The sequence below is a fragment of the Lepisosteus platostomus genome, chromosome 5 (genome assembly GCF_059453375.1).
Source record: "Lepisosteus platostomus isolate fLepPlt1 chromosome 5, fLepPlt1.hap1, whole genome shotgun sequence".
NCBI lineage: Eukaryota > Metazoa > Chordata > Actinopteri > Semionotiformes > Lepisosteidae > Lepisosteus > Lepisosteus platostomus.
In genome coordinates, this window is record NC_142615.1 from 39,837,290 (window position 1) to 39,847,152 (window position 9,863).

Sequence of the window (9,863 nt, forward strand, 5' to 3'; positions counted from 1 at the left end):
TTGCCTCCTGCTTTCCAAAAGATCAGCACCGTGTACGAAGGAGCCGCATTAAAACCACTCGAACGTGCAAAACGTGCGAGAAGAGGGGGCGCTTGTTTCCAACCGAAACTTCTCGCGTGTGAGACGAGCTGATCACCACTGTGGGAGGGTTACTCTGGTAGACAGGGTTGACCTTCGGCAATAGGATTTATACTCTCCAAGATGATATTTGCACTTTCTGGAGAGGCGATTTTCTCCACTTCAGTAGCCCGATTTCGTCGATTGCGTGGAGAGGGCTGTAGAATGTGGCTCCGCCTTTCCTGCTCCGTCCATGACAGGCGTGCTGGTCTCTGGAGAGAGAGCACGGTCCATCAGCGCACTCCAATAAAGGCACTGGAAGCAGCTGAATCGCATTGGCGAAGCTCAGCGCTGGGCCGCTGGGCGCGTCTTACCACCGTTTCCGTAGTGTAGTGGTTATCACGTTCGCCTCACACGCGAAAGGTCCCCGGTTCGAAACCGGGCGGAAACAGACTTCTTTTGTTGCCACGCACAAATTCGATCTGTCTCCCAGAATAACCTGGGCACACACACACACTGTCTTGTTTCTCCTACACGTATAGTGTAAAAATTAAGAACCCAGGACGAAGATGTGACAATCGAACAAACTCTTTATTATTTAACCTGTAACTCTGAACCAGTTAGCTCCTAAATTCACTATGACCTGTGACCCTGAGCAACCGTTATTCCCCGCTCAGCCCTCCATCAATCAACATGCAGTTTCACTGCTGACGCACACAAATATTACACCTTCTCCAGCTGTTATGAATCGCCTCTCTTCAAAGCCCGGTGTGTTTTTTTTTTTGGAGCTGTTATACAGATGCAGCCATTCAAAGTGCCGGAGGTAATTGATGCAAAACACCGCGGTACGTGATTGGTTGACCGACAGGGGCACTCGTGGTCCGTTGGTCGGTCGTAGAAAGATTTACAGTAAATGTCTTTACTGTGCCCATTTTAGCATTGAATATTTATATGGAATTTTACCACTACCACTAGGTGACTATTCATTGTTATTAAAATGACTTAAATTCGATCATGTTGTGATATTTTGAAATATTTATATTTAGAAATATAAATTTGTTTGGTGCGAGTGAGGTTTTATTTAATCTCTGACCCAGGGAAACGTTTCATTTTTTCAAAGAAATGTTTGTTAAAGAGAGAGTCACGGCTTCAGTGGGATTTGATCACAGACATTGGGATAGGGAAGTCAGGAGCCTAACCCACAGCGCCACCAGCAAGGTCACATGGAGAGTGTTGAAAAAGCACTACAGAAACATTATCAACAGACAATGTACAGCGTGTACTATTCTTGTGTTGCGGTACATGAATATAATTATATCGTTATTAATTTCTTTAGATACGCGATTCCATATTATATTCCCTTTTAATCAAATTTTAAAAGTATGCTTGTTGACTCCGGTATCACGTTAGTTAAAGACTTCGATGCTTAAAATGTTTAGGGAGAAATGGAATACTGGTGTGTATGTTTTCTTTAAAGTACCGAGACCAGCCATATACTGTATGTTTAAGTTCCAAAATTAATATCGTTTATGGCCTTCACACGTGTTACAGTATGCTCCTATTCTTTTTATGCTCAGGTACTAAGATTTCCCTTCAGTGGTAAAATTAGATATGAATATTCAATACTTAAACGGGCACAGTTAAGACATTAAATATACATATACATACTGTATACAGTACAGTTTGCATACAGTAATATGTTATGTTCCTAAATCAATCTCTTTTATGAGCATGTGAAAGGCATGGTGAATCGATTCTCAAAAATTACTGTACTTTGCATGATTGGAAACAAATGTGTGATTGCGAAATGCTGTGGTGTTACTTTTACAAAAATGGTCAATGAAAAAAAGAATGTGGACCAGGGCAATACTTTGAGTTTACAGCTTGTCCAAGGTCATTCATTATTAATACTATTAGTAATATCTTCGTTAAAGACTTTGATGGCGACAGCTCAAACATGAGAGGTTGAGCTTCATTAGCTCCACCTTGCGGAAATTCCGGATACTATTATTTTTTTGCGGTATTATAGGAGAATTTACGGTAACTCGCGGTGGACTGTGTAAAGCCCACCGCAAAATAATGCGGTACCGCCCACTTGTTTTGAATGGCTGCATCTGTATATCTCAGAAAGAGCACTGTGACATCAGAGACACCAGCCAGAGCGCTGGGATCAGCGAGCGAGACCGCGGGAGGTGCGCGGAACGCACTGCGAAGAGTTATTGATCACTTATCTATCGACAACCAATTAATTCAACTGAAGAACCGTTGAATAAACGATTAACTTCATCGACTGGTGAGTACTGATTCTTTTCCCGTTCTTGACCCTGTTTTAAATATCTAGAAAACGGTCAATACCGCCTGTATCGATCAATTACAGTACCATAGTGCGTTTAGTGTTAATAATGTTCAATCCGAAATTAAAGAATGGTTATTCAAATTATTATTTAGGAATTTAATCCTAGAACTAGAGAATTATATTCCAAGTTGATAAATTTGTTTAAGTAACAGTTAAAATGCATTTTCTATTTGTTTACAAATCATAAGTATGGTGACCACGGCGACACGCGCCAAGTCACTGTGCCCGGCTAGGTGTCTCGCCTTCATCACAAAGAGCGGTGTGACGTCACGGACAGCTACTAATACTAATACTAGTGTATTCATGTTAAAATTAGTGAGAGTACAACTGGTAGTTTTAATATTAATGCTAGTATTCATGTTAATATTAGTGCTTATTATGGATATACTGTTAGACTATTTACACTAGTAGTCATGTTAGTTTTAGTGATATTATTACTGTTATGGAACAAGTAATAGGTTTATTCCATGCTGAAAAAAAGAAGAAAGAGAACACAACGTTTCGGCCGTGGAGCCTACTTCAGGTATCACACTCTCTCTTTCTCTCTTTCTTCTTTTTTTCAGCATGGAATAAAACCTATTACTTGTTCCTTTGCAGCCTACGCATGCTGACGCAGCTACCCACCTGAATTATTACTGTTATTATTAGTATTAGTAGTGTAGTAGTAACTTTGTGTTATAGTTAGTAATAATGATAGTGTTAGTCATAGTGATAGTGTTACTGTTGTCATATTAGTGGTATTTTTGTTAGTGTTTGTTATAGTGTAACTGTAGGTAAGAGTGTATGTGATGTCCATCAGTGTGTGAGTTTGTGTCTGTGAGTATGTGTACTGTCTATGTGTGATTCTGTAAATGTGTGCGTATCAGTGTGTGGGTGTGTATCTCTGAGTGTAGTGTCTACAGTATGTGTGTGTCTGTGAATGTGTGCTAGTTTGTATTTGTGCATGTATGTGTCTGATTGTGTGTATAAATGTGTATGGTGTTAGTCAGTATGTGTAGTGTCTGTGTGTGTGAATGTGTGTGAGTGTGTAGGTGTATACTGTATCTCTCTGTGTGTGAATGTGTTTGTAGGTGGGCTTGGGCTCCAATGTTGTGTCTGATAGAAGTGACCCATCAACAGGTGTTGAGGTCCAGAGCTGCTTGCAAATGGAATCACTTTCTAGAGTCCAGACCAATGTCTACAGAGCTGTGAGTGCTCTGTTTTTATCACTATTAGTAGTAATGACAGCAGTAATAGTAGCAGGAGTATTAGTATCAGAATTAGCATTAGAATCTGAAGTCATGGTCGTAGTAGTAATGGTAGTAGTGGTATTAGCAGTTGTGTCAGTGGCAACAGTATTAGTAGCAGTAGTAGCAGTATTACACTAGAACCATGTGTTACGATCCCTGCCTCCCGGCAACGAAAGAGGCAGAAGAAGGCGTAGTCTTAGTTCATTAGTCTACCTATCACTGTACGCTTTCACCACCACACCTCCGTCTCATCTTGTATTTAAGCACCTTAAGCATCTTGTATTTCTTTCCCTACCCCCTCGCTCAGTATTGGTTTTCCTTTCGAGCTACTTAGTTGCGCTACGCCTTCTACCTCTTCGTACTGTTCTGGTTCTGACTTTGGTTTCTCCACTTTTACTACATTTTTTGGATTACGGCTCGGCTTCGGTTGCTCTTTCTCAGTTTGGATCTCTGGCTTCCCCTGGACTCTCGGCTCTCTCCTTCGTCTCATCTATCCGCCAGGGCCGCTGGTCTGCCCAGGATTATGCCATAAACTTTCGAGTAGCAGCAGCAGAGACTCACTGGGAGGATGAGGTCCTAATTTTTCTTTTTCTGCAAGGGTTATGTGAAGAAATAAAGGATCACCTGGTAACTATACCACAGTTGGGCAGAACTTTGGAGGAAGTAATTTCCCAGGTGTTGGAATTAGAGTTTAGAATTTGTCAGAGGAATATAGAAAGATCTCAGACACAGATACTAGAGGTTCCTCGGCCACCACCTACCAACACTCTAGACTCGGAATAATCTATGGAAATTGCCCGCACCCGGTTAACTCCGGAAGAAAGAGAGAGATGCAGACGAGAGGGCCACTATATGTTCTGTGGAAAATTAGGACACTTTAAAGCTGACTGCCCTGCTTTACATCGTCTTTGAGGCGCCTCCCTACTACTCAAGATCCTGTGGTGAGTGAGTTAACTCAATCCTCTGAGTTTTCCTCAGGATTTTCTATTATGTCTACACTGTTTTGGGGTAATAAACAGACGCCACTTCTTGCTTTTATTGACTCGGGGGCAGCAGGGAACTTCATCGACGCCTCCTTAGCTCAAGCTTGGAAATTACCCCTGACCCAGGTGACGACTCCTCTTCATGGACAATCTATTGATGGTTCCCCAGTGTCTCCAGGACTTATAAGATGGCAAACTGAATTAATAAGATTTTTTAATAAGGTTTTATCTCCTCGAGACCCCATCACATCCCCTTGTACTAGGCTTTCCCTGGCTCCAACAGAATGACCTTTACATTTCATGGGCCCGTAGAGAAATTTTAACTTGGGGACCCCAATGTATTGGTAGTTGCTGTCGTCTGCAAGGTTGTAAGAGTTGCACTCATGGAAACGCCCCCTTCTGGTGTTCCTACGATACCCCCCCCAATATTCTGATCTACAGGAAGCCTTCAATGAGCAAGAGGCCTTGGCTCTCCCACCCCACCGACATTATGACTGTGCCATCGACCTTTTGCCAGGAACTATTCCTCCTAAAGGTCGTATATTCCACTCTCCAATATGGAATCCGAGGCCCTGAAAATATATATACAAGATTCTCTGAAGGCTGGAATTATACGCCCATCCACTTCTCCTGCTTGTGCCAGTTTTTTTTGTGGAAAAGAAGGATGGTTGGCTCCGTCCCTGTATTGATTATAGTGGCCTTAATGAGATCACTATTAAGAACCGGTACCCTTTGCCCATAATTCCGGCAGCGCTTGAGTCCGTGCATGGGGCCAAGATCTTCATCAAACTGGATCTACGAGGGGCTTATAATTTAATCCGTATTCGGGAAGGGGACGAGTGGAAGACAGCATTCATGACAACCCATGGACATTATGAATATTTGGTCATGCCTTTTTGTTTGGTAAATGCCCCAGCAGTGTTTCAAACCTTTATTAATGATATTTTTTGTGATCTGCTACTGTAGCGGCGAGGCTTATTAATAAGAAAGAATTAAGTGTTCTGAGCCTTCCCAAATGAGGCCCCATTTCTCTGTTCATCTCTGTGGTGCAGCCACAGAGAGACCATTCATGCAGGGTGATTTAAGGTCCTAGGGCAGCTCCCAAAGGGAGCTAAGCCTGGCTATCATGATCAATGGTCATCCATTGGCGCCTATCTGTCTAGGGAGTGTCAGATGGACATCTGGACTGCATTCCTAAGTGTCAGGAGTAAGTGACTCATATCTCACCTTGATCAACCAATCAGGGACTGGTAGGGCCGAGTAACCCACGTGGGACTCTGATGCCCATGGAACTTTCAACCAATCAATAAGCTGAAGTTCCTCCAGGTAAAAACAGGCAACACAGAGAGCCTGGGAGATTCAACAAGAAAGGGAAGATTCAGAGGAGATTCAGTAAGATTCTGGAGAGGATTCTGTGGACTGTTCTAAAGGGAATTCAAAGGAGAATTCCAGGGCAGGACAGCCCAGGAGCAGAAGGCTCCCAAGGGCAGGACATTCTCGCAGAGCGCCTCCTGACCATCCTGAGACTCAGCCCGGACAACCACGGAACGGCCAGTGTGTCCGAGTGCCAGAACTTTCCTTTGTTCTAAGAGTGTAGAGTGGAGGTTGCCAGAGAGTAACCAGCAGCAGGCCTCGTGAACAGGTCGGAACTGTGGACAGCTGAATCACTATTCAGAACTAGCTCTTCATCAGGAACGAACCGGTCCTCTTCCTGACTTGCTGGGACCCACAGTCATCTTTTCTCCTGTGCACAAACTTTGCTAGTTAAAGCCAACAGTGAGCATCAGCAGCGCACCGTCGCAAGCCGCACAGCACAGCCTGGCACCGAGCCAGAGAGCGCGGATTGGACAGCAACAAGCCTGCAACTGTTTCTTTGTGCCCGCAGGAGATCTGAATTCCCAAAGATTGGATGAGTATTCAACTTCAATGCATTACAGCTCGAGAATTCAATTGTTATCCCAACCAGTTGATATCAATTTAATTCCTAAGAGTTATGTACTTGTTTCGAGTATCTAATGTAGAAGTTATAACCAAGTTCATTTATGAAACGGTCTAAATGAATGATATACTGAACGTATGTCCTATTGATATGTGTAACACTTTGTAACTGATTGAATATATACCTTTTGTATTCTGATAACCCTCTCGATAAGATCTGTTAGGTTTATATGCATATTCTATGTATTAATAAATGTATCCTCGTGTATTAGTACCTGTGTGTGTGCGTTGTTTGAGTTATGTCGCATGGTTGGATTCTAAAGCCATCAAAAGAATCAACTTTGTGATTTACTGCTACAATTAATAATTGTCTCAGTAAATGCCCAAACCCTACAGAACTGGTGCCTTCAGAGAGCCACTATGATTACATATTTGGCGTCCCTGAGCCGGTTTTCTTACACTACAAAGGTTTGTCTTGGTATACCTTATTCTAATTTTCTCTAATACCTTCCAGGATCATGTTCTCCATGTCAGAGAAGTTCTCTCCCGACTCATAAAGAATAAACTTTATGTCAAACTGGAGAAGTGCACTTTTAATGCTTCTAGGATTCACTTTTTAGGTTACATCATCTCTCCAGAAGGGGTGAAAATGGACTCAAGTAAGTCTCCGCAATTACTGATTGGCCCACACCCAAGAACCTTAAACACATGCAACGGTTTCTTGATTTTGCCAACTTCTATAGGAGGTTTATTTGAAACTTCAGCTCGGTGGTTGCTCCCATAACCTGTTTAACTCGCAAAGGACCCAGACAAGGTAAATGGACCCCTCAAGCAGAAGAGGCATTTCAGGACATGAAACACCTGTTCACTACTGCCCTCATCCTGAAACACCCTGATCCTTCTTTGCCTTTTGTTGTTGAGGTGGACGCTTCTGGCCATGGTGTGGGCGCTGTTCTCTCTCAACGTCATGGAGAAAAACAAATTCTTCACCCCTGCGCCTTCTAAGAAGTTATTCCCTGCACAGATGAACTATGATGTTGGTAACCGTGAGCTTCTGGCTATTAAGTTAGCATTGGAGGAATGGAGGCACTGGCTGGAGGGAGCTCATCATCCATTCTTGATATACACAGATCACAAAAACTTGGAGTCTTTACAATCGGCCAAACGTCTATGTCCTCGCCAGGCCAGATGGTCCCTCTTTTTCTCCAGATTTAATTTCCTTATCACCTACACTCCAGGCTCTAAGAACATCAAAGCTGATGCTCTCTCACAGATCCACGACCCCCCTGAGGCTGAACTGCTTCCCGAACCCATCATCCCTTCTGGTAAATTCCTGGCAGCTGTCAGATGGGACATAGAAGTTGTAGCTAGACGCGCCTTGGCTGGACAAACTGTACCTCCTCAGTGCCCTCCGGACAAGTTATTTGTCTCAACCCCAGTCAGATCTTCTGTCTTCTGTCTTCTGACGTACCTTGGATTTCATCTCTAGAGACTTCTGGTGGCCAACCATGGTTAAAGATGTCAAGGAGTATGTCCAGGCCTGCTCTATCTGTTCCCGAATTAAGTCTTCTCGGATGAGGGCGGCAGGCCCTCTTCAACCCTTACCTATCCCCAACCGTCCTTGGACCCACCTCTCAGTTGATTTTATTATTGACCTTCCACCAAGCCAAGGATACACGACAGTCATGACAGTAGTAGATCGTTTCTCTAAATCTGCCCATTTTATTCCCCTACCTTCCTTGCCTTCGGCTAGGGAACTAGCAGACCTGTTCGTACTGCATATCTTCCGTCTTCATGGCATCCCTAAAGACATTGTTTCCGATAGGGGCCCCCAGTTTATTTCACAATTTTGGAAGGCCTTCTGTAAGTCACTGGGAGCCCCAGTTTCGCTTACTTCAGCTTACCACCCTCAGGCCAACGGTCAAACTGAGCGTATGAATCAAGAGCTGCTAACCTACTTAAGGGCATATATCTCATCTACCCAAGAAGTGGATCACTGGCTTCCCCTGGACTCTCAGCTCTCTCCTTCGTCTACGGTATTTGGATCACGACTTGTCTCTATCGGCTCCTGCAAGTGGCTTCATTACTTGGTTTTGGTTTCACTGGCCGAATCCTTAACAGAATACTGAGCCACTTAACATGGACCCAGCAGAACAAGAGGAATTTCGCTCGGTTTTGGATCAATACTGGCAAGCCTTACTCCAGTTACAGGCTTCCGTCCAACAGATTTCACCGCACCTGTCGGCAGTGCCGCCTACCAGTAATAGTGAAAGTAACGCTGGAGCTGCCGCTTTGGCTCCGCCCCCGCCAGCTTCTACACCCGCTCCTCGACCTCTTCCACTTACACCACCTGACAGGTTTGACGGCAACCCTACGAGATGTCGGGGTTTCTTAGCACAGTGTGCGCTGGTTTTCAGGCTCCATCAGGAAACTTTTTTTTTCTCCTCAAGACAAGATTGCCTTCGTACATTAGTTTCTCTGTTAACTGGCCGTGCTCTGGATTGAGCAACTGTCCTACTAGATCGCAGGGCTCCTGAGGTACAGGACTATGATCTCTTTTTAGAAAAATTTAAGGTTTTTTTTTGTCGTTCCTCAGCTGGACAAGACTCCTACCGCCTCTCATCTATCCGCCAGGGCCGCAGGTCTGCACAGGATTATGCCATAGACTTTAGAGTGGCAGCAGCAGAGACTCACTGGGAGGATGAGGTCCTAATTTTTCTTTTTCTGCAAGGGTTATGTGAAGAAATAATCACCTGGTAACACCTCCGTCTCAACTTGTATTTAAGCACTAGTCTTTCCCTACCTCTTCGCTCAGTATTGGTTGGCCTTTAGAGCTACTTAGTTGCGTTACGCCTTCTACCTCTTCGTACTATTCAGGTTCCGACTTTGGTTTCTCCCCTCTTACTAGGTTTTTTGGATTACGGCTCGGCTTCGGTTGCTCTCTCTCAGTTTGGATCTCTGGCTTCCCCTGGACTCTCGGCTCTCTCCTTCGTCTACGGTATTTGGAGCACGACTTGTCTCTATCGGCTCCTGCAAGTGGGTTCATTACTTGGTTTCGGTTTCACTGGCCGAATCCTTAACAAGTAGCTAAATACACAGGTCACACTGCTCCAGTTGAGGCTCAAACTCACAACCTCAGCATGACTCTGCTGTGCATTGCTGTATAAGCACCGCGCGCTGACCGACTGCGCCACTGGAGCTGTTTAACACCCTCTCCTCATACAGACTGACGCTGCAGAAACACAGGCTGCAAACAGGGTTTCGGTTGTGGATCCATCTCCACATGGGGGAAAGGGACAG

The 9,863-nt window shown here is 44.3% G+C and overlaps 1 non-coding gene across 1 annotated transcript; it reads left to right on the forward strand.

Annotated features, from left to right (window-relative positions):
- Nucleotides 1–435: 435 nt before the first annotated feature.
- Nucleotides 436–508, forward strand: trnav-cac (transfer RNA valine (anticodon CAC)). Its single transcript has one exon. It is a non-coding gene; the product is annotated as a tRNA-Val (tRNA).
- The last annotated feature ends 9,355 nt before the right edge of the window (nucleotides 509–9,863 follow it).